The sequence below is a fragment of the Tamandua tetradactyla genome, chromosome 13 (assembly GCF_023851605.1).
Source record: "Tamandua tetradactyla isolate mTamTet1 chromosome 13, mTamTet1.pri, whole genome shotgun sequence".
Taxonomy (NCBI): domain Eukaryota; kingdom Metazoa; phylum Chordata; class Mammalia; order Pilosa; family Myrmecophagidae; genus Tamandua; species Tamandua tetradactyla.
This window is the reverse complement of record NC_135339.1, coordinates 91,392,241-91,418,121: the sequence shown is the minus strand read 5'-3', so window position 1 is coordinate 91,418,121 and position 25,881 is coordinate 91,392,241. Positions and strand designations below refer to the sequence as shown.

Here is a 25,881-nt window from a genome sequence, read left to right as displayed (position 1 = left end):
CCCCACTCACGGCTCTTTCCCTTCAGCCCTCAGGTCTCAGTGGCCACTCTGGAACTGGCGTGGAGGTGAAGGCATTGCTCAGGGGTGGGAGCATCTTAACTGCATCTTGCCCTCACCCAGGGGAAGCCCTCACCGCTACCCCGGGGTTCCCCTCCCGACTCTTGACCCGAAAGCAGACCCAGCAGGCCCCGTTCACTCATTTTATCACAAATATTTGCTGAACCCCTGTCACAGGGTCTGAGTGCTGGGGATCCAGCAAAAACAGAGCAGAGAGACCCCAAATCCTGCTGTCGGGGAACCCTGGGCCCCTCCAGCCGGCCTTTGGGAAGAGCACCCAGGGTTGGAGTCGGCTGTCTCTCCTAGGGCCGGCTCCCAGCCTGCCATCTTGAATCTAAGTCATGGCGGGCATCTGGAGGATTGTGGGCCATGTGGCCAGTTGGGAGCCAGCCCACCCCAGTGCTGCCAGGCCCAGGAACAGCAGGTGAGGGTCCGCCCTCAGGTGGGGCCTGGTGCAGGCATCGGGCAGGGGACACACAGTTTCTCTCAGCAGCAATTCTGCATGCATTCTAGAACCTTCTCCATGGTGTGGTCAGAAGTGGGGTTTGAATACCTGCGCCTCTGGTCTGACTCTGTTCACTGAGATGGTGGAAATGTACCTCGTGGGGTCCTGTGCCGAAGCACCCGAGTGCCCGGAGGCCTGGTGCCACCATGCAGACCCTCCTCCGAGAGGGGTGAGACCCCCGCAGATTGATTAAAGCCAGCCGTGGCTGCTCCCCGTGGCGGCAGGTGGGCATTGTCCTCACTCCCTTTTATTAGAGTGACATTTCCCCAATGGCACAAGTGGCAGAACATGCCTTGGGGTGTACTTCCTTTAACTCAGCATCCTGCTATCTTACCCCTTCTGGTATAGAGTAACACGGCAAGATGGCTAAGATGGAATTCATGCTTTTAGATGGAATTCTGAACACCCAGGCCAGGAGGCTAGCTATGAGGTAGGCAGGAAATAAGAGCAAGTTAATAATAAAAAAAATATTGTGTTCCTATTCCTTAAATCATGGCTTTTTATGGCAAAAGCCGTGCTCTGAGTGAAAAGGCCCTGGTCATCACACTTAAGTAAGAGCAGGCACAGAACAAATCAATGTGGAGCGCCATATGTCTACATGAGGTCATGTTGCCCAGAGGGTGGAGACAGGTTAAAAACTAGACTTAATCTAATGAATCTGACTATGGCAGCAAATATTAGACATTTCAAGTTTCAAATCACATTAATTGGATTAACGGTTTGCATACGATCAGGAGATGAGCATTTGTGTGTGTGCATGCCTGTGCACACGTGTGTGCCTGTGAGTGTGCATGCATGCGATTGTGTGTGCATGTGGGTGTGCATATGTGTACCTGGTGCTCTCTCGGCATCATTTTGCAGACCAAGTTTTACTTCAGGTTTTCTGATATCTCCTCTGTGCCCTAGAGGGGACATTTGCTGGAGGAGTTCTCTACCTCTCTTCCCTTCTAGGGACCTGTACACTATGCTGCTTGGAAAATGCACTTGCTTATTTCCAGAGGGCAGCCCCAAGACACAGGCAAGAAGAGAGAGGCACGCAGGCAGTGAGGGGAACTTCACTCCCCTTCCCACGAGCAGGGAACGCAGCCTGTGGCACTGGCCCGGTAGGGGCCCCGACAGTGAGGAAGACCCCCGAGAACTGCTGGGAGGTGGAGCAGAATCAGGCTGGCCATGAGGCTCTTCCCCTTGGCCTGCATTTCCAGGAAATGATCCTCTAAATGGTGGCAAGGCCACTCATTGGAACTGACACTCCGTGATGACTTAGACAAGTCAGGGGCCCAGCTGGCCTCCTGGAGCCCCGTGACAAGGAATGACCCAGTGCAGTTATTATTTGATTGAAACAATCAACTCATTTCCCAGAGGTCACAGGATATCAGCCTAAGTCCAAATTGGCCAGGACGGGGCCTCATTGCCTGATTACCACAGCGGCTCTGGCAGACTTAAAGGAGGAGGACTTAAGTGCCATCTCTTGCTTCGCATGACTGGAGCCCAGGCAGTGGCCGAGCTCCTGGAAGCTCCTCCTCCAGGGTCTGCAGCTGTTGGCCTGTTGTCAGCACTGAGGGCTCTGCTGAGGGTGGGCGGTAGCAGCTCCAGGGGCCCACGGCCGACACTCTCTCCAGGGACTGGAGCAGGGGCTGAAGAGAAGAATGCCATGGGGAAAGAGGAAACAGGATGACTACCTGCTGCTTCTGGAAGGTGCAACTATTTGTCTGAACACCCTGGAACCACGGCATTTGTAGATGTCCCCGTAGAATTCTGTGCCCCTCTCTGTTCCATTTTCCCATGACCACAGTGGTCACATGAATGGCTTTTCTCATGCTCAGAGAGATGGACCATCTCATCAGGCGGGGATTCATTGTACACACAACAGGCCATCTCCAGAACCTCAGACAGGCTCTGGAACAAAAGATGGGAAACCACCATGAGCCCTGCCACCTTCTCTATGAAACAGTTTTGGAAATCAGCCCTCTGGGACCTTCCTCAGTGACCAAGAGGTGGCACTGAGCTTGGGCTTGACTGAAGAGAAATTCAAAGAAGAAAGAAGGCCTGTCCTGGGTAGGGGTCTGCAGACCCGGGGAGAGCAGACCCGATGGTCCTCCCGTCTTGGCATACGCACATCCCTGAGCAGAAGCCCACTTGTCTCCCACCTACCAGAAGAACTTGGCCAAGAGCAATGTGAGGTGTCACCTGTAGAGGCTGCGGAGGCGTGGCGGCAGTCGTTGTGACAGACAAACACCAGAGCCATCGTGAGGTCATCATGAGGCATGGCCATGAGACAAGGGGGGAGTCAAAACCGCAGAGGAGCTGGGAACATGAAATCTGCTCACATCATCTACAGCTGTTTTGAAGTTCCTTATCAAGCATCATTTAGGAATGAACTATACCTTCTTCCCTCTGTTGTAATTGCCTGGGGTTAAGAATCTACAATTGCCATTATAATGACCATAGAAAGCCTATTTGCTCAGTGTCTGATGGTGGTAGCAAACAAATCTGATTCTAAGTGTTCTTATTTGTTTGTTTAGAAACTCACCTTTTTGAACTGATGTCTCCTTTTCTTATAACTACTTATATAAATGATGTTGGACATCTATATTGTTGTGCTTTGCAAAACTGTGAATGAAATTTGTACTAATTAATGGCCCAACATGCTCTGGAGTTGAGCTCAAGGGACACGCTGGAGCCACTAAAACAAGATTTGCCCAAGTTTCTGGAAGGGGTGTACCAGCCAAGTCGTTGGAGCTCATGGGCCAATCTATCCACATCAGCAAGGTAGGGGGAAGGGAGAAGGTCCTGGACAACTTTTCCTTTTGGGGTATGAGCTCCAGATTCAGTTGTATTTTCAGACATAGATGTGGGCCAGCATATTATGTTGCTGGCTGTGCTATATGCCTTGAAAGAACCCAAATACTGCCTAGCAAAGCATAGCTTTCTGAGGCAGAGAATCCCAAGACATATGCCCCTTGGGGTCCAATAGCAACTCAGTAACTATGAAGTCTCTCCATCAGATACTGCTGGGAGGGCTTGGCTCTGGTGAGGCTAGAAGTTGGGGTTGTTTTCTTAGATCCCAGGAATTTGGGTAAGTGATGGGCTCAAAGGGTTCTCTAGAAGACTCTGTTGCAAGGTTTAAAAATTACTCCATAGTAATAAGTTTCTGGAACAAAACTCCTTAAGCGAGAAAGCACACGTGGGATCCCTGTTTCCTTGGCCATCAGGCCTGGAAGGAAAGAGGGAGCCAGGCTGGTGGCCCAGAAGATGAATGTGCAGCACCCCCAGACAGCCACTGGGGGAAAGAAGGGGTGCACCCCCAAGGAGAGGGCGGAGGAGGCAGGAAACTGCTGGTCATGGCCGGTGCCCAGCCATGGGGAGTGGGGCCTGGTGGGCTGTCCCTCCTCCCAGCCTCACGTGGATGGCTTTCTCCCTCTTCTGCCTCCAGAACCCCCCACCCTCCTTTCTGCTTGGTCCCAAGGCTTCAGCCCTCTGCAGTCTCTCTTTTAAGTAAGCCCTTTTTAAGTGGCTTCTACTACATAATCTAAAGTGAGCAGCTTTCTTTGTAGAAAGCTGATTAAAATATGAAAAAAGAAAAGGAAAATAAAACACTGAAAATCGTTCGCTGATGTCACAGTGCTCCTATACAGGCTGATCCTTGCTAGGTTATTGAGTTCGACCTCTCCTCCATCCTGCGCCCATAATCTCAACTATGTTCTCATGTTTCTAGAATTCTTCTAGCCTGCAGTATAAAAACCCTCTGAAAACCAGCTCTGAGAAAATCACAGCCTCTGCAAGAGCACATACCTACCTGCCCAACACTGAGCTCCTGTTTCTTCTGAGTTTTCTCCCATTATCATATCAGTATTCCCTAACATACCCTTGCCACCCCAAATGTTCAAGGATCTCAGCCTTTGGGGAGAGTATTGGCACCTCAAGACAGAGACCTTTCTGCTATTTTCTCTCCCAGATCTTGCTGGTGCCTGCAGGTTTGGGGACTTTCAAAGGCTTGTGGGTGGTAGAGTTGTACCACCTAAAACGTGAATCTGAAGGAAATTGTGAGCATTTTCAATTAGCTGATATGCCCTGTTGGTACACGTGTGCAAGAACCTGCACACGGGGACAGGAGAGAAGGTGTGAACACACTCAAATCCAACAACATGCTCCTCTTGGTCTCTCACCACTTATCCAACTGTTACTCAGACACTAGGCACCCAGGCCACTTGTACATGTGCTTCCTCCTCGGCTCCTCTCCTCCCCAGGCTGAGTTAGGGCCCCCACCGTGTTCCCAGGCATGTTTCATCTACCTCTATCGAATGATTATCTTACACAACTGCAGGGAGCAAGCGTAGAATGAACATATATCACTCCATCCATAGCTTGCTCTCTCTCTCTCGGTAATATATATAATATGCGTAGCTCCCTGTCCATCATCTAGATATCTACCTCTGTGGTAGGTTGAATTATGTGCCCCTATTAAGACGCACTCTGAGTCTACATTCCCGTGGGTTTGAACCCACCATAAATAAGACCTCTTAAAGATGTAATTTTTAGTTAACCTGCGGCTCAACTGAATGAGGGAGGGTCTCAGTTCTATTCCCAGAGGCCTTAGAGAGAGAAAGCTGTGGGAGGGACAAGAAGTCTGAGTCAGCAGGAAATGGGCAGAGAATGGAGAAAACATTACCATGTGATGGGAAAGCCAAGGAACCTGAGGACTGCCAGCTGCCAGCCCAACGGGGAGAAGGCAATCCTTACCAACGTCTTGATTTTGGACTCCTTTTAACTTCAAAACCATGAGCTGGCATTTTCCTGTAGTCAAGCCAAAATCAGCTGTGGTCTTCATGACAGCAGCTCAGGCAGACAGAGAGCCCCTCCATAGCTATCTATCTGTATCTATCTCATCAGTCTATGTCTACAGCTCTTTCTATATCTCCATCCATTTCTTCATTTTTTATCTATCTAGCTACATATCCATATTTATATTTCTAAAACTCTGTCTATGCCTATGTCTCTATCTATGCACTTATTTTTAAAGTCTTATTACACATACCCTTGGACCATCAGACCTGGGCTGGGAGTCAGGACCTCACTGACTTGTGCCTGTGAAGCATGGATGCAGCAACACATTGCCTCTTACCCATTGGTCTGGCTCTGACTTCTTACTCCTTCTGTGCAGGACATCTCCTTCACGTGAGACCACAGTAGGAGTACAGAATGGCCCTCACTCTCACTCTGCGAGACTGTCTAAGGCACGTGACTTTCTAATGCATAATTTCCTAATGCACACACTTAAAAAAGCGTGCATATTTTGTTGGTATCATTCCTACGTCTTTCATTAATAGCACTTTGTTTTAGAACATTTCCCTAGTTAAAACACTTACTAGAATGTTAAAAATAACTCTGGAAATCTGGAATTTTTCATAACACAGCTATGCAATATCATTTAAAGGTTCAATTCCCTCAGTGAAATGAGACACCCAAGAAAAGTGTCCCCCGGCTAGGACCTGGTTGCCAGCTCATGGTTTTGAAGTTAAAAGGAGTCCAAAATCAAGACGTTGGTAAGGATTGCCTTCTCCCCGTCGGGCTGGCAGCTGGCAGTCCTCAGGTTCCTTGGCTTTCCCATCACATGGTAATGTTTTCTAGCCGGGGGACACCCAGGTGACTTGGACCCATATTTCAACCTAATACTTCAGGGAGAAGAGGATTATTAGAAAGGCTTTTTGATTTCCCTACTCTACTTAGTGTCCTCCAAATAAAAGCTTTCACCTCAAATACTAATCATAAGTTTCTTTTCCTCAGGTGGTACTTTTGCCATTGGTTGGAGCAAAATGCCGGAAGATCTTGTGAACAAATTTGCCCTGTGGAAGGAGCTCATTTCCTATCATCTCCAAGGCAGATGCCCTTTGTATCCAGCTGGCAGTGCAGGGGATGGCTGGGTCCCAGGTGCTGGCAGAGCCTTGATGAACGGAGGATAGCACTCCAGTAAATCCCTAAGACTGGGCTCTTGGAGGGCTGGAGAAAGTAGGGCAGGGCGAGGGAGCAGGAGCTGATGAATAAGGCACAAAAAGTGATTGCTCTTGAGAGAAAAAAAAGTTACAAATTTAAAGTCATTTCTTCATAAAATAGCCAGAAGTCTTGTGCTGTTTGGCCAGAATCTTTCAGCAGAGGCTCTTTAGGTGCTTGGGTGGCTCTGGATGGTTCCCACTGCTGGTTAACCTCAGAACACTTAGCCTTATCAGACAGAGGCATTCCAGAAGCTTCCCTGTCCATCTCTCTTTCCAGGAGCAATCCTTTATGCCTGCAGATTCTGAACACTGGACCTAAAATTTATCCAGTGAAAAGATTCTTAAAGACCAGAGCAAAGATGCATAAATCTGTGTTAAATCGGCATGCCCCTCAGAAGATGGACATTTAGGGTGTGACTTCTCTGATAGCTCCAGTGCTCAGAGCACCCAGACAGACAGCAAGAGCACATGGTCCCTAAATCCAGCTTCCTTTTGAGCATGAATCCCTGAAATTCTGCACTCAGCAAGAATTCTGCACTCAGTAACATGGGGCCGAGCTGGCGCATCGTGCGGCGTTGATGGATAGCCATGTGCTTCTCGAGCATTTTACTTTCCAATAAAATGTCCTTGAAAGGGATCTGGGGAGTTAGATCATTAGGAAATTGAAAGACCTTGGAAAGAAGATTCCTTTTCCATAAAGCAATCACTTTCTCACACTAGCTGTCCCAAGGTCCAATCACTCATGGCTATTTATATGGGTATAAAATAACACTGATGGAGTGGGCTTCTTAACCTGTCATGTCCGGTCCACAGAATGCCCCAGAAACGGACACGTGCCATCACTGCCACAAACAAAAGAGACAACTATCAATTTTCACGCCAACAATTGACTGTAAGAGAAGGTGGTGGTGACCTTTGTAGTTTTTAGTGGCACTGACCAGTGGCCCACCCCCACCCCCGCAACTTCTGGTAATTCTAAAGTGCTCAAGTAAGGGGGGAAAGGGGGAGAAAATGGAGAAACTTAGGAGAAAGAAAGAAGTGGCAGAGAGGAAATACCACACTGGTCCTTTGACAGGCCAACTCTGTTTCTCTCCTGCCCTCCTCCCGCCTTCCTTTCTTCCTTCTTTCCTCTCTCCCTTCCTTTCTCTCTCCCTCCCTTCCTTTTCTCTCCCTTCTTCCTCTTTGTCTCCATTCTTTTTTGTTCCTTCCTTCCTTCTCTCTCTTCCTTCATCCCTTGTTCCTTCCTTCCTTCTTCTCTCCCTCCCACCTTCTCTCTCTTTACTTCATTCCTTCCTCCCTCTCTCCCTCTTTCTTTCCCCGTCTCCCCATCCTTTCCACCCACCATGCTCCGACAGTAAGCCTGTGCCAGGTAAACAAAAACAAGGAGCAGTTTTCTCCCTGACACCAACTTCAAATTTAGATGATGTGCACAAATATTCCTACCTTTACTTGGATAGTGGAGACCTTTCGGACACATGAATGAGCTCAGCTATTCTCAAACCAACTCATAGTGAGAAAGGCACTCACCCAAGGCACTCACCCTGAGAGTCAGGACTAGATTTAATGGCTTCTCTTGCCACTTACTAGCTATGGGCTTTGGATGAGTTTCTGTATCTCTCCATGCCTCTGTTTGCCTCGTCTTTAAAATGGGGATCCTAATATTTTATCTCCTCAGTATGCCAAGATGATTTTAAATAAATGGTACATTGCAAAATTGATGAACATGATTTATATGGTAGTATTTATTTTCACCAGAAGAAGCTATCAATTTTGAGATGGGTCCCAATTTCGGAAATATTAAAATGTGACAAAAAGTCTATCTTAGAAATAGAGAAACTAGCTGTCATCACCCCACTTTAAATGAGCCAAGGGATCTCAAACGATTTGCACCAAGCTTGGCCCATAGCAAAGGTTCAGTGAGTGAAGGCCCCTCATTACTGTGGTTTTTGCACTAGTTAGGAGAGAGAGAATTATGAAATTACAATTGGCTGGGGCATAGCTCCAGTAGGAATTGACACAGTGAGCTATGATGCTGTGGGAACTCCTAACTCCTAAACTCCTAAACGGTCCCCCTGGATTGCCTATTCCAGGAGAGACCACAAAATGTCACAAAAGTCAGAGTAGAGTTGGCAGAAGGCAATTGTTGAATGTTTACATTTGTTTTTATGCAGAGGTTCATTTCCTACATGCCATGCTGAGTTATAGAGTAACAAATATTCAGATATTGTTCACTTCCATTTAAGTGAGGGGTTCATTCACAGCCGTCAGCTGAAATAAGAAAGAGTCTGCACCCCAAATTCTTCTGGAGCCAGGCACCAATGGAAACCTGTTTCTCATACGTCATCTTCAGAATTCTACCAAGCAGGTCCCTTCGTCCTTGTTCCACAGCTCGAAAAATGGTGGTGGGGACACTTTACACACAAACCCAATCACGCACACACGTGAAATCTGGCCAGGATGAACTCCTGCGAGGGGCAAATAACTATGAAAACAGACTAGTCATAGACTTTTCAATTTTTAGAAAACACCCAAATCTGATAATAATGCTGATGTCAATGCAGGTCACCTTGTCCATGTGATAATTTCATTTCCCTCACGGTCCAGATTTAAAATAATATTTGTTTCCAGATTCTGCGGTGGAACCGAGGAAAATAAGAAAGGTATTTTGTGAAAAACTCCTTAGTCTGTGGGATACACCTGGAGCACTGACATGTATAGCTTGGGGCTTATTTTTAGATCCTCTGGAGAGTGAGTGTGTGTGAGAAAGAGTCAGAGAAAAGAGCAGGGAGAGAACAATTTAAATCATAATAACTTCATAAAACAGAGTTTTCTTGTAATATTCTTTGGTAAGGTTGAGCTGAAAATAGATTTACAATCAAAACGGGCTTAATCTGATATTAAAGAATTCCCTTAAAATCCCCCAAACAATTGAAAAAAAAAAATCCCTTTGGTTTGTTTTGCATCAGCATCTCCAAGAGGGCACGGATATAAAGAATATATTGACATTAATTAAAGCGAATTTCATATTGCTGAGTGGGGACCAGTTCAGCTGTGGATTGGAAGCCACCAAGTGCCCTTCCTGTTCAACTCAGATAGCACCTGAGTCCCCAAGTGAGAAGGAACTCTTAAAGGAAAGATGCAGGAAGCTGTGGGGCCTTCTGGACAACAACGGATTGGAGTGGGGGCATTTCCACAGCTAGTCTAGATTTCAGAGTCCAGATCCCAGTATATTCAAAAGGAGTCAACAGTATGTCCCCCTGGGAGCTTGGTATCTGATGCCTAGAGTTCCAATGTGAGCCCCCAAATTCCTAAGGTCAAAAATCAAAATGCTGGAAAAATTTTTCATAAAAAACACAAGTGCCATTGAGGGTTAGCACCCTTTCTGACCCTTCAGGAAAGCAGCAGTGGCATCTTCTTTTCTGTAGTGAAACTGTGCAATTTTTGCTTAGCTTTCTGCCCTAACAAAGGCTCTTTCCTGTTGGGAGAGCAAATCTATTTCACCGCACATCTATTACTTTCGTTGATGGGGCCTAATAAAAATTCTTAATTAAAAATAATTGTATTAATGATAATATCATAATCAGGAGCTGTAATTCCTAGTTTTGCATATGAAGCCATTGAATTTTGAAACAAATCACCATGCAGCTCTCACTTTGATTCTTACTGATCAAATTAATCAAACAGGAGAGAATATTTTAAAGTAAAACCATGATGCTGGTTTTACCTCAGTTTGTGGCAAGCAGCGTGTTAGAATCTCCCACTTGGGCATGACCTGGGAGGTCTCCTAACCCCTGTCTGCACCTGGAGACCCAGTTAGGGTGGCATGGCATCAGCCAACTCTTGGTGACATGCTTAGAACCCGCAGCCATTTCCTGCCTTCTTCCAGGCAGGTGGATGTTTTCCAAGGCCTGCTCTGCATCTCCACAATCAGATTATACTGTTGGACACAGACACTGAATCACCATGATTGCTCTAATATGGCCATGGGCTACTACGAGGAAGCCTTGATCCTTTCTAAAGAGCTCCAGGCCCCATTTGCTGCAGAATATGCATCTTCCTGGGAGTGGAGGGAGGACTTGGGAGAAACAGGAGCTGCGTGAGAGGCCCAGCCAGCACTGCAGGCGGCCAGATGGCCCCACACTGGCCCTCGGGGTACGACATGGAGATGGCGTGTCCCTGCCATGCCGAGGGCTGGAGGTGGCCTCGGTCCAATGGGCAGTGCTGCTCCAGGGACTTTAAAGGTAAATCCTGATTTCAGATGAGTGTCACACATGATTGATGACTCTGAAAAGTGAAAGGCAAAGAGGAAATGAATGATAAGTTAAATATTCCAGGCATAATGTTGGATTTTTTTTTTTTTAACTCTAACGATTTCATGTAAATCTCTCTTGGCTACGGAAGCTTATGAATAAACTCAGGGCCAAATTATTAACCACTCAAAGGCTCTGAGTTTTCAGATTGTATACTACCTGCTGTTGTGGGGGGATCCAGAGAAGATGACTGCTTTATAGCCTCCTGGTCTCGGGCACCTAACCTGGTCCTTTATTGCATTTGGCAGGTGATAGTGGAGATACTTTGCCATGAGCAGCTCTGAAAGCAGCCCGGCTCACCAGCGGACCTGCAGGTGGGGCATCTGGAGGAAAGCCAAGCTGATGATGTGGTGATTTGCCTTTTTGGATCTTGGTAAATGGATCTTGAATAGGAGTCCCCAAAAGACACCTCTACCCGGAACCTGTGAGGCATACCCTTATGGAGAAAGAATCCTTGCAGATGTTATTAAAGTCTGAGCTCATCCTGGACTCAAGGAGGCCCCAAAACTAGTGACTTGTGTCTTTATAAGAGGAGGAGAACATGGAAACATGGAAGGGAAGGCATGTGAAGATGAGGGCAGAGACTTAAATGATGCTTCCACAAGCCAAGGCAAACCAAGGATGGCCAGGGAAAAAGGCATGGAGCGGGTCTTCCTCTAAGTCTCCAGAAGCAACCAACCCTGTCCACGCCTTAATTTGAGACTCCTGGCCTCTAGTACTGTGGGGGAATAAGTTTGTTGTATTAAGCCACTAAGTTTGTGACAATTTATTACAGCAGACTTAAGAACAAATTGTATAATTGGAATTCTGGCCACCTCTCTCTTGATGGAAATTTTAATTGAATGTAATATCTTTTTGCATCTGTTTCACATATATGAAACGCAGGTTCATTTCAGTAGGTACGTTTTTTTTTTTTTCGTTCTGTATTTTTTTTGGTGTAAAGGACTGCTGGTTATTCCTCAAGGCAGAATATGAAATAAGGATTTGGATGCACATGGCTTATTGAAGGAATGGGTTTCAGGGAGTACCTGATTGGAAATGATGCACACAAGCTAAGGAAAGAAAAATGAACTGAGCAAGGATGTGGTCTGAGCTAAAGTCTAGTCTTGGACTGGTCCAGGGTGGGGGCCAAAGTAACCATGATGCATATGCCACACCTCAGAGGTATCACCCTTTATAGCAAGGCAGCTGGCCTTTTGTACCCCCAGATCAGTCATTAGCTGGGGGTGGAGGAGGGGATGGGGTATGTCGCCTTCAGGTTGCTGGGAAGGCTGGTAGTGCCCACTCGTGAGCAGCCAGCACCACGGCATCTGGGGAATGTGAATTTGGGAGGCATCGGCAGCACCTACACAAGTGTTCTTACGCATGGTTGATTATTTGGCAGACATCTCTATGCCCCTTGTCTTTGGCCTATCTCAAAAATTTTATCTGTGATTTTAAATCAACTTGGACATAGCTGTCCCACTACCATTGGGTATTGCAATGTTGTAAATTTGTGAACCAGATTACTTCTTAATTCCCCTAAATAGGCATTTGACATCCCTCTGTTGGAGGGGCTGCAGACATTTATCTACATTTTCTTTCTTGTTGTTTCTCAGCATTTTAAAGTGAAATTTTAAGGAAATGCTGGAATTTTGGCTTAATATGCTCACTCGTTCAATTCATACCACTCAGTATGAGGTGTGGTGTTGGGCTCTGAGGGTGCAGAGGTAACTAATGTGGGCTGGCACTTACAAAGTGCTGAGAGCCTGGAGTCAGTGGGGGCCCTGGAGCAGACCATAAGAACCTGGGTATATGACTCACCCGTAGAGAAATGGATTGATGGCTACCAGGGTGCTTTAGGGGCCGCTAATTCTGGCAGATCAGAGGAGCACAAGGAGACGGATTTATCAGGGGTCAGTGTTTGCCAAGTGAAAAATACAGTAGCATTGGGCAAGCCTTGTAGATGCCAGAAAGCACTGGTATTGTGATATCAGAAAGTGAAGATGGGACTAATGGATGGTACCTTAGAGAGAGCAGTGGGAGGGGGTCCGTGCTAAGTGCTTTGGTGAAGTGCTTAGGCTCAATATTCCAATGGAAATTGGGGTATCACAGCAAATAATAGTGTGCTGTGCCTCTGAAGTTCCAAGGCAGTGTTGTCCAAGGGTGGGAACACAGATGCTGAAGCTGGACTCTGCCGTGTCACCTTCTAGGTGAGTGACCTCGGACAAGTCACATAGATCTGCTGTGTCTCAATTTTGTCACTTGTGAAATGGGAATTAGGAAAGGTACCTACTTCACAAGTTGTTAAGATTAAATGAATAGAGTAAAATGCTCAAACAATGCCTGGCACACATTGTGTGCTTTGGAGGTTGTAACTCTAAAGAGTCAGGAACAGGAGCCGAATAACTAAGTATTTGTTGAATAAAGATCTTGCATTTTGTCATGAAAATTCACGCACATTCTGCATTTGATAACAGAACGTGGTTGTGTCTGTTCTAACCTAAAACAATTTTTTCCGATTGTACAGTTACAACAGCTGCTCCAGGAGGATGCCCCTTGTGCCCGCTGGAATTCTGCCACCTCATGTACTGCAGTGGGGACATCTAGGGTATGGACCGAACCACTGGGAGAATGAATGGAACCAGCCATGTGCTCCAGCCACAGGATGCCCACTCCATCTTAAGAAGAGGAGGCTAGAGGCAGCCCCGTGTCCCTGCAGGCCTGTGAAGCATCATGCTCTGCTCACGGCACCCTGAAGCAACTAAAAGATAAACCACATAAGGAGCTGCATGCAATCAGAGGGCAGGATTTGTCAGCTCTGATTCAGTCTAAGATGGAGCATTTTGCACATGTTGTAAGTTCATCATGGTTAGGAGACTTTCCACCCCATAAGGTGAGAAAGACCACTCCAGGACATGATGGGGCTTGACATACTGCTGCCCAAAACTTAGTCCACCGAAGCAGAGACGTGCTTGTGAGTTTACAGATGAAGGCTTGAAAAGTTAAAAGGCCTAAATTGTAAAGCCCCTTGCTCATGGAGGTTGCACCTCCGTTATTCAGCATCTCTTCAGTGGATGAGGCACTTAACGTGTTCTTATATTTTCACAGTGTTAACCATTTCTCTGAAATATTAGCCAAGTTGCAAGTCCTGTTTTCTGTTATTATGGGATCAGGTAATAAAAGGCCTATCATTATAAATTTGTGCAATGGGGAAAAAAAAAGAGTGCCATGTGAACCTTAACTCTTAATTTCTAGAAGTTTTTGAGCTCGATCATAAGTATAATATTATAGTGACATAGCTGTAATACCAAACACAGAAAGAATGCCATTTTAGAGAACATTTCTCTTTGACAAGGAAATATCCAAAATGCTTTTTTAAAACATTCTAGGATATTTTTATGGAGCATGACATAGCATTTGTTTGCTACATGAAGAAGGAAAACAGGGGATCCAAATTTCCAACCATGGCTTTACACTTTCATATAGCACATAAGCTAAGCTCTTGTGGGTCTTAATGAGCTTCAAATTCTTTCCAATTTCTCTGGGTATCCTCCTGCATACTTGAAAGACAAACAGCTCTTAAACAATTCAATATATATGCTGCCAATGAGGAACTTTCAATCCAAACTTAACAAGTTTTCATTATAAGCTTTGGAAAGTGAGCAAATTAGAAAGAGAAAGAGGCAAAGAGCAGCGAAAAAAGAATGGAATGACCACTTTTTCCCAGATCCCATCTACTTGCTTTTGGAGAACCAAGAAAGGATTCCAAGAATGATAAGCTCTCACCCCCTAGAAACAGTCCATAAGTCTTTCCTTTCTTTCACCAGAAAAGGCTTTGACTTTCCAAATATACAGACTTTGAGAAGTTGGCCCAAGAATTCTAAGTGTCAAGTGTGATGAAAGCTCCAGAGCAAGTTCTAAGCACACACACATTTTTGTTGAACTGCTCTCAGGCCATAGGATGAGGCCATGGTGTCCGGCTGTCCCTGAGGCTATGAGTGGTCCAGGTAACAACTGATTAACCTACAGAAGAATGACTTTCTTGCTCTTGCCACCGGTTGGTTGCATCTGGGTGGGGAGCCATACACAAACTGCTCCTGGAAATCAATGATACTGATATCCCCTGCTCAGGGAATCCATAATTAATCTGCTTTAGGGATTCCTGCTCCAAAACCTGTGCCAGATCTGGCTGCTGAGTAATCTGCAGCATCTGGAAAGGCATCCCAGGAGCCAGAGGGTAAAATCGGAAGCCAAGAGCAAATACTTCACAAGACACATGAATAGCTGATTCACTCATGAGTGGCCTTTGGGAACACTGGCCCCACCTGCAGGATATCTGGGGGCAGAGCCGAGAACCCTACCATGATGTGGGCATGTATTCTGGGGTCTCACACATGAGCAATGACCAAGGGGCAACTGAAAAGTTCATGTATGAAATGCAACTGCTGGGAGTTCTAATGGCTGGTAGATGGCCAGGTGGGGACAGGTGGGTGGCTCAGTATGGTGATAAAGCAGTCGGAAATAGAGAAAGTCCTAAAGCACAGATTGTTGGACTCACTCACAGTAATAGCCACGGAGACACATCCACACTCAAACATGACCTCTTACATTCAATGTAAAAGAGCTAGAAACTCTTCTATCTTGCTTGAGTCCAATTAGTATTCATTGAATGTATGAATAGATGAATAAGAGCCACCAGTGAAATCCTAAGGAATTTTGAAATTAAAAAGATAAACATATGCTCAAGGCATTTCCTTGGCAATCTCGAATCATTCAAAAAGAGCAGCAACACTGCTCCATTTAACAATAACAAAAAAATTGATCACTCGTTATGAGCTACCTAAGGAGGTTTCCCACAAATTTTAGCCTCTGCCAGTGAGTCCAGGATGGGGTGGGGGGTGGAGGGGCATTTGGTCAGATGGTCATTCCTTTGGGTTGAGGACTGAAGTGACACACTGGCTGTTCTGCTCCTGAGCTGGTGGTTGGTGGTGCCCGAATGTATAAAGTACCCCAAGCACAGAAAGATGGAGTGCGAGTCAGCACAGCTCTTGCAAGCCTAGCATTGAGAATAGCTCTCACTCTGCAGAGTAATGAGAGAGATGGGATCCCTCCCCCACACAGGAAGTTCTGAGACTGAGTTCAAGCCCATTAAATCTCCCTAAGATATCTGGCAAAGACCATTTTGGGGTGAGAGGAAAGAGGATAGCATTAGAACACCCTAAAATCTTAAGGAGCTCTTTTTCCTGGAACATAGATTGAACATCTAATGGGACATCCTTGTGAGAAAAGAGACCGACCCAGCAGAGTTAAGTGGCTGGGCCGAGGCCACTCGTTTAGTTAGTGCTAAGTCCAGCCAGAGCCTTTCCTTCTTCTCTTCTCCCCAGGTCTTCTGCTTCTCAGTTGAGTGTTCCTTATATTGCTCCCATGTGTAGGGACCTCCTTCAGGGCTGGTCCTTAAAAAGGAATAGTGGGAAATAACTTGAATTAGGTCCATAACTCTCCCTCTAGTGGTTGCGTTTCTTAGAAAAAGCAAAATTATGTGCCATGCTCAGTGGGTCTTGGTTTTCCAGGGTGAAGGGGCCTTCAATAGGACCATTGCTGTCTTCTCCAAGGGTGAGTTTATCAGGAGAGAGATATTTCAGTGAGGATTAAAGAAGAAAAGACCAATCTGTGACCCTTGGTGTTAGTTCAGGCCCAGAGCTGCAGGGTTCCTGGATCTCCTTGGAAAACTGAAACGAACAAAACTGCCCACACTTCGCATATATTCAATTTTATACATTCCCTTCTTCTATAAAATGGCCGCAGAGATGACTTCTCCGCTACCGGGCTCAGGGATTTTCTAGTCCCATAGTTGCCCATGCTTGTTAATTCAATCCCCCCACCCTCTATGTTGTATCCACCAAGGGATCTCAGGTCTCTGCCAGACCCTTGCAGCAAGAAGGAGACCTTATTAGAACTTTCTCTTTTTGAAGCTACAAAACCAGATTCCCTCCAATCCACCCCCATCAATCGCTTTTGCCCTGCGCAACAGTACAGCACACATGGCCGTTCTTCCATGGGGTAGATGCTCACATTCCTGAGGGCATCCATTGGCTATTCTTACTCCAGGGAAAAGGTCAGGGGTTCTTATAGCGTATCCTCAGAGGGCAAAGTGTCTGGCCTCTGCCACGCAGGGCCCCCTCCCACAGACACATTCTAGTTTCTCAAGGTATTTTCAAGCATGATGCTCAGAATTGAATCTATGCATGCTCTGCTTCCAGACTGATGTCAAAGATTGTCATCCTTTTCATCTTGGTCACTTCATTGTCACTAGAAGCTTCAAACCATAGAATGGAGGTGCAGACATGTGTATGCACACAAGTGTGAGTAAGCCGTGAGCTTACTGGCAAGCCATGAGCATATTCAGCGGTAGCTCCCTAATGATTTCGAATGCTTTGGGATTCCCTGTGATGAGCTAGAGAGAACGAGAAGACAAAGTTGACTGATACAATAGTTATTTTCTCAGGATTCCGAGACTGAATTAATTGTGTACACCTTGGAGAAAGTGTGAAGGGAACAATAGGGAGCTTCCTTTAAAGTCATCTTATTAAGGGAAAAGCGGCCTGGCCTCTCTCCCACAGAGAACCTCCATTCTGCCTTATCAAACGCAAGGTGCTTGCTAGATGCAACAGGTCCCTTCCCCCAAAGCTGTGTTCTTACATTCCTCCCACCTCCTGTAGGCTTTGAAATCAGTGTTCAAAGTGGACTTTCTGAATTCATAAAAACCCACAGGTCTATAATCCATCCCTAATGGAAGTCAAACATGACACCGATGAGATAAAACACAGTGGCCTCCCCTTCTGTTCACAGTAGGTGTCTGTGGATGATAAATATTTTATTTTACTACAAAAACAAATAACTAAACATACCCCCTGTGTTTGTTCTGAACTCCATAGTAGCTTTTGTGAGTTTACTATATTTCAAAGCCAAGCGAGGAAACCACAGTGTCATGTTGGTAGCTGGGTATACTCATACAAAAGGAAGCTGAAGCTTCTTTCGTTGTCTACAAATGGTGTATTACAGGGATGCCAGTCGGTGACCCTCTGCTGAGAGACTTGTTGGCACTCTCTTTCCAAGCCCAGGTTTGGGAGCTAAGGAAGCCACCTTGAAAACAAACAAAGCTCAAGGTGTTTGGAAGGCAGGAGCTCTTGATGATCTAAATAGTTCAGATTGACTGTTTAGAATGAGCATACAGCAAGAAACCTCCAGTGCATTTCTTGACCTGGTGCTGTGCAGTCCTCCTCCTTCTCTACACAGAGCACTTCAGCTGGACTTCTTTTTGGTCTCTGATAGCAAAAAAGAATGCATCAAGTTCTAAAGCTCCCAGTCTCCAGGAGAATTCAAAGCCAACTTTGAAGAAAATCATCCTGTTTTGTGGTGTCCTTGGGTCTGCAGAAATCTTACAACTGTGATATCATTATGATTTCAAGAAAGTGCTTTTGATATGCTGTGACCTCCAAATCAAGTGAATGATTGAGTATATAAAACATTTCGAAAAGGCAGGTGCTATGTTGCTAACCTCAATAATTATGGATTCGGGTATGGGTTGCCTGGGTTGGTGGCTGCATTGACAATTCTTCTGGAATAGTACATGACCTTTTGCCTCTCCTTAGTCATTTTGCTATGATTTAAGGAACAAAGGAAAATTTGAATGTGCCCAAATTCCCAGTGTATTTGTGCAACCCAGAAGCCAGACGAAGTACTGCCCAGGAGCTCCATGGGCCATGACTGGGGCTAACAATGGCTGCAGCTCATTTTCCAGGGAAAACAGTTAGTGGTGCTACTTAGATTCCATTTTAAATTGCCAACTCTGCCATTTCTTCTACTGGTTTTCAAAGAACATGAATGTATCTGCACTTTCACAGTAGCACAGAAGAGGAGTACGGCATCCTGGTCTAAACTTGAAACCTGAGCTCTAGCTTTTACTCAAACCTGAGTGCAGTGAGAAGATATCTAATAAGACATACGTGAGTGACATGGTTACATCGCTTGTCCTTAGACTAAACCCTACTCCGGATCCAGTGAGCTCAAAGGAAAGCATATTTTTACTTTTATGAGTTATGTCGTAATGCTACTTTTCCTGCTTTCACTGAAGAGAGACATAGTCATAAGAATTACATTTTGAATTCATTGTAACTAGTTGCTGTTCACACCAATAACTTTTTTACTCCACATCCTCTATTAAAGGTTCCTTCTGAGGAAGAAAAAGGTGTCCTCATTCTTTAAGACAGTACATTATCGAGATTTCCTTTCTGTGGTGGTTCCTACAAAGCTCAGCTATGGATTGCACAATCTATATTAACCCACAATATGTGCTTCCTCCCCTTTTCCCTGTCATGGTCTTCTCCTATTTTACTTGTGTATCTAAGTGGCTAGACATCAATTTGGAGAGACAGGGCAGAATACATAATTTTGGTTATGGTCCAAGTTCAGGGCTTTGTGTTTGCTCTACAGATGCACTCCCCATCCTTCTCAGTCTACGGATGCACGCTCCATCCTTCTCAGTCTATGGATGCACCCTCCATCCTTCTCAGCTCTATAGATGCACGCTCCATCCTTCTCAGCTCTACAGATGCACCCTCCATCCTTCTCAGCTCTACAGATGCACGCTCCATCCTTCTCAGCTCTACAGATGCACCCTCCATCCTTCTCGGCTCTACAGATGCATGCTCCATCCTTCTCAGCTCTACAGATGCACCCTCCATCCTTCTCAGCTCTATAGATGCACCCTCCATCCTTCTCAGCTCTACAGATGCACGCTCCATCCTTCTCAGCTCTACAGATGCACCCTCCATCCTTCTCTGCTCTATAGATGCACGCTCCATCCTTCTCGGCTCTACAGATGTACCTTCCATCCTTCTCGGCTCTACAGATGCATGCTCCATCCTTCTCAGCCTCGCTTTCTGCTGGAATTATCACCATGGGCTTGGAGCCACGGGTTTGGTCATTGGGAACTCCAACAGATCAGAGGGTGGGAAGAGAGCAAAGTCAAAATGCTGACTTTTCCAGTGAGAGTGCCGTCAGCTGCCTGTGCCCCTTGACAGAAGCTCCTGCTTCCCTCAAAGAGAGAGTCTGGCATGCCCTACTCTCTCTCCTTTCCAATCCTGGGCTCCTGCTCAGTCAACCCTGTCGCTTTTGACTTAAGGGTGCTAATAGCTCCATTGCGGCTAGCTCCAGGCTCTTCCACTATCCCTTCGATCCCCCCCGCCCCCCCCCGCCCCCCACACCCCTGTAAATAGATCCTTCATAAATAAGCACTCCTCAAATTATTCTAATTTGAGCGTGCCATCTGTTTCCTGCTGGGACCCTGACTGATTCCCAGTTGGAATTTTTTTTTTTTTTTACATATAGATTATTTTTGGCTAGAGAAGGACTCTTGTTTAAGCCATTAATAATTGAAGGTCTAAGTCCAATTCTAAGAAAATTGGCCATAGTCTATAGTGAGCTGTGATGATTGCAGCAGAAAGATAAAACTAATTCCACTCATTTAAACAAATCTGTATTATGTGGTGTCCATTGTACGTGAAGCTTTATAAGCCATCCAAAGTGGTCAGCGACATGCCCCTGGTCCCTGCTTGCAGAGCACGCCATTGCCCTGGTGTCAACAGAGACACCTTAACTTTGCAGAGTTCCATTTCTAGAGACAGTCAGCAAAGAGATCACACCTCCTTAAATGTGGTTATAGAATCCAAGGCTGAAAAGCATTTTCTGGAAGCCAAATTTTGATAGCCAAAGAAACAACAGAGCAGGGATATTTCAGACTCATGATCTGCAGCCAATGTGACCTTTACATTTTCAGCACTCATGATCTTCCAAGGGAAAGCAAAAACCAGGACAGTGGAGGCCATGAGATCAATAGCCAGAACCCAATGCCACTGCCTGCAGGAAGTCTGTCCTGAGTCCCTCAGGCAGTCAGGTCCATGAAGGGCGCTGGCCAGGGGGCTGTAGCTGGAAGCAGGGGGGTGGTCCCTGGGTATGCTATCCCTCCCCTTCACCAAGGGATCGTGGTCTTGACCACCATTGCCTGCAGTGCTAAGCCTGTGCCCACCTCTGTTCTCACTGCAGGGTGTTCCCTCTGTCAAGTGGGGCAAAGTGGAGCCCAGATTGAATGTCATCTTCTCTCCCCAGGATTATTGTCACGTGTCCTCAACCCTCTCAGGACAACACTTAAAGTAATACATGCTCAGATGGACATTGCACGGGTCTATGCATATGTAAGTAGCAATTTCCCAGGGCAGCTATAACAAGTTATCACAAACTGGACGACTTAAAACAAGGGACATGTATTCTTTCCCCATTCTGGAGGCCAGAAATCTGCCATCAGTATCACTGGACTGATACCGAGGTGTGGGCAGGGCCACACTCCCTTCTGGAGGCTGCGGGTGAGAATTTATTCTTGCTCTTCCAGCTTCTGGTGTGTGGTCGCTTCACTTCAGCCTCAGGCTTTGTGGTTCCACCACCTTCTCTTCCGCATGTGTCCAGTCTCCCTTGGCCACCCTCTTATAAGGACTCTCCCAATTGTGTTTAGGGTCCACCTGGATAACACAGGGCAATCTACCTATGCCAAGAGCCTTAATTTAATCACACCTGCAGGGATCTTTTTTGTGAATAAAGTAGCAATATTTGGAATAACCTGATATTTTGGGGGGGGCATTATCTTACCTACACAATATATGCGTACATAGTATGAACATACATATGTAAACACACACAGGCCACTGCTGAAATAGCATAAACATAAATAGCATGTACATATGCACATATACTAAACTTTACTGAATTTTGTTTCACACACATACATATAATGCATAAATATTGCATTGTTTAGGCTTCTCCACCAAACCTTCTTCTCCTTTGCTCCAGGGACCAAGCCTTACTCATCTCTGCGCTTCTCACAACCAGTGTACATCCAGGAATGCTAGAAGGACCCTCTCCGTCCTTGGCAGGGCTCCCCACTGCCCTTTGTCCTCTGGACCTCAAGGGTTTTGCTCCTTATTGAACAAGCATCCGGCTGTGCTGTGCGATCTGCCCACGCCGACCCTGGGACAGGCACAACCGCTCAGTCCCCTCTTTCCAGCCCAAAGCACACAGTCTGGGCTGCTTTGTGGGTTCCACTGGCCAGAAGGCTGGCACTGACCTGCGTCCTACAGTCAGTCCCTGCAGGAAAGCACGGGGCCCTTGGCAGAGGCTGCTCCTGTCTTCCACCGAGGAAGTGAAGTCTGCCACCTTGCAGAAGTGAGCCTCACTCCCTGGCTGGGGTATGGCTTGTTGTGCCCGTGGGTCTCTTCCTGCCTGAATCGCCCCAATTCTGATATGAGTCACTGCTGTAACCAGAGGTGTTCAACCTGTTTTCAGCAGTAACAACTTCTGTGTCCCCAATGTGATATTCCAACTCCAGCCTGGGTCCCTCCTAAAAGCAGCCAGGACACCCACTGCAGTGTACGTGCCACCGGCCTGGATGCCGCGCCTTCCCTTGCGTGGGTTTCGCTCATTTGGGGTATGTCCAGGTAGCTTCCCTAAGGCCTCCGTGCAGACTGCCCTACCCAGTCAGCCTTTATTTTGTGTGTTGAAATAAGGTCTTACGTACTCCTTTAATGCAGTTTGGGGAACTTTTTTATGAGTTCCAGTGTTTTATATCATCATTCTTACTGTACTAAAATTTACGTGCCCTTTTAAAAAAAATAATATTGTCATGTAAATTTTTGTAAGCCCTAGGTTTATTTTATGACCCATAAACTTAGACAATATATTAAAATCTTGGAAAATTTTAATATCAGCAGCAGATTATCCTAAAAAAAAAACCTACCTAATTTCTGGGTGTTACAGGGACAGAGGCATATCAAGCATGTTAAAAGGTTTAATAGCTGTTAGTAAATTTTACTGCGGCTGCCAATAACTCCATAATATATTAGGCTAGTTAATAGGTCAATGGAACATATTTATATCTTGCTATAAACTGTTTACCCAAGAACAAACTAATTTCTAATGATAATGAAACACGGAGTCAATAAATATTAATTTTAGCATTTCTAATTTAAATACAATTTTTCACATCTGCCATAAATGTTAGGTTGACAGCATTAAAACATATATTATAGGTTTTGTGTACCAAGGGCCAATGTGTTAGAAACTGACTGTGATATTTAGCCTGTAAAACAATGTTTGTGAGCGACACAACTTTCAATGTGTGCAATTCTTTATTTTGTGATTAAAACTGTAATAATATTAAAAAGGTGTCTGAAGTATTTGTTCCATCATTATACACCATTTTCATATACTTTTAAATACAACTTTTCAAAAACTACATCTTTTTGCTTTGGTATGGACAGGTACATCTTTTTAAAACACTTTTTTTTTTAATCATGGCACATTTTTATATTTGATATATTTTGAATTCACAGGTTGTTCCTTGTCTTGGTATTCAGGTCTTTTATTTGGTTATGCAAGAATTCAATATATCTAGTTTTACTACTCTTTAACTTAACTGCATAAACCCAATAGATGTGTTTCTCACTTTATGCCAGGGGACATGTTTCTGGTAAACAGACAGCACCATACACTGATTGAGCTTCAAATAGATTTGAAGAATTAGGGAATGAATTGTCAACAATAGGCCATTTTGTAAAATCAGACACCCCTCGGAAAGGACAAGCCTATAATATTCCCTTTATCCTGTGAACTCTCTAGAAGAAGGATGTACACACATGAAAAAGGTCCAGATGGAAATCTTAGCCATGTCCCTTTTTTAATGATAGAGAACAAGCCATGGCACACTCCCCTCTGTGAGACAGGTCCTTATGGAGCCATCTCTGCCTGGTACGTGGCTAGGCACAGCACCCATTCGTCCATCTGTCAGTCCATCAGGTCACGGATGTTTTCTGAATAGCCACCATCCTCAAGGTCCCTGGCTGAATGTCAGCTCTTCTTTATTTGTTCTTCTGACATCACTTGCTAAGCTAGGGGTCCTAATTTTTAAAGCGTAAAATTCTATTGCTCTTGTTATGAAGGTTTAAAAGACGTGTCATTCACAAGATATGCCTGGGGTTTTCACCTCAGCCCGATTGACATTTGGGGCCAGGTAATTCTTTGGAGGGGAGGGGGGCTGTCCTGTGCCCTGTAGGATGTTGCCGCATCCCTGGCCTGGATGATATAATGACGTCACCGGGCATTGCCAGATGCCAGCCCCGAGTGGAGAACTGCACCTGCCCACGCATGTTGAAGACTCTTATGTCACGTGGGTGTCTGTGTGCATCCATGAAGGCCCAGCACTGTGTGCGAACATCGCGGAAGGAAGGGCCAAGGGCCGGCATGGGACTCAGCTGCCACCCAGGCCGGGCCCAGACTTTTCAGCTGAGGTCACAGACCCGGCAGGGAAGGTTGTGTTCAAGGTCACGGGGTGTGGGTGGCAGCGTCAGCAGCAGGGCACAACTCCAGCCTTCCCCTTCTGCAGGGCGCTGAGCGGCCTCCAGAGCTTTCCGTGCAAGGACAGGGCGGGCAGAGGCCAGACAGCGCAGTGGGCAGTGCAGGGGCGCGGAGGCTTGTCCTGTTTCCGGGGGCCCCTCCCGGCGGGGCTGACTAATGCAGCCCTTTCCTAGCTGCCTCTGACTCAAGTCGGCCAAAACCTATGACCAATTGACTTGCAGTGGTAAGCGAGGAAGGGCGCGGGCGGCGGGGCTGGGGGACATGACCTCCTGCTGCTAGGTCCCGGTGTCCCCTGCACGCGCCCTCTATCCCCTGCTCCAGCTCCGCGTGGGACCCCTTTGGCCTGAGGGGCCCAGGCTCTCTGGGGGTGGCCGCCGGTGGGTCCCGCAGGAGCTCTGACCGCAGCGGGAGGGAGGCCCCGGGCTGTACATGCCCCCAGGGCCCTCCGCGGGAGCCTGAGGTTGGGGCAGCGCCTCCTTAGGCGCCCCATGCCCCCCTTATCCTTCAGACCGGGGTGGGGACGGCCCCTGGAAGGACGGCTGCTGGACCCCTTGCTGCTGCGCCCCGCGCCTCCCCACCCCCGGCACCGCCCGCACCGCGGCCCGCAGTCCCGTTCATGGAACGCTGCGCGGCGCCCACGCCTGCGGGACTGCAGGGGACCACCCCGGTGAGCGCCCGCCCCCGCCAGGTCATTCCGCCCCGGAAGGTCGCGACCTTCTCCTCTTCTCTCTCTTTAATGCCTGAACGGATGCAATGCCCCCATTTAATGTGTTGTATTAAACATTAGGCTTTAATAATCTAGTATTTTATTAATACTTTTAATATTTAATGCTAGCATTTTATGTAGAGTGTTAGTCACATTAATCTAGTAAATTTTGCTAATAATTTTTTTTTCCTATTTTACTTTCAGTATAGTAAAGATTATGGGGGAATAAAAATAATTAGATTTCTTTGGGGTAAGTGATGGGTAGAAGGATTTATTCTCTGACAATGGTCCCCCTTCTCCATCCTCCTTTTCTGATTCCCTCAGTCTCCTGCAGGCGTCTCATGTGGTCAAAATCGACCCTGAAAGGGAGGTGGAAGGGTCTCTGCCAAACGCTTCTTTTACCGTTTTTACAATTTTAGAATGGAACAAAACTTACATAAAATCTTATCTAATTCTTGTCTTGTTTACAGACCAGAACAGAGGCACCTCCGTCACGTCAGAAGCAAGAGCTACGTTGGCTGAGATGCCCCTGTCCCTCCCGTGGCCTGAGCCTGAGGCGGTGGGCGCCGATCTGCACACACCCGAGCCCCCGGTGACAGCGCAGTCACGCCGCACCGGCACGTGCCTGCTGCCGCCGCACGGGGCACTGCCTCGCCGCGCCCGCTGCGTGTGACGTGCCCCCGCTGCGTGTGACGTGCCCCCGCTGCGTGTGACGTGCCCCCGCTGCGTGTGACGTGTTCCCGCTGCTGTGATGTCTCCCGCTGCCTGTGACGTGTCCCCGCTGCGTGACGTGCCCCCGCTGTGTGTGACGTACCCCCGCTGCGTGTGACGTGCCCCCGCTGTGTGTGACGTGCCCCCGCTGCGTGTGAC

At 46.7% G+C, this 25,881-nt stretch overlaps 1 long non-coding RNA gene across 1 annotated transcript; it reads right to left on the bottom strand.

The window, feature by feature from the left end:
* Positions 1–8,292: 8,292 nt before the first annotated feature.
* Positions 8,293–25,640, bottom strand: LOC143653300 (uncharacterized). The gene is made up of 3 exons (XR_013161238.1): positions 25,448–25,640; positions 10,277–10,836; positions 8,293–9,017 (listed from the first exon to the last, which is right to left on the bottom strand). It is a non-coding gene; the product is annotated as an uncharacterized LOC143653300 (long non-coding RNA).
* Positions 25,641–25,881: the final 241 nt, after the last annotated feature.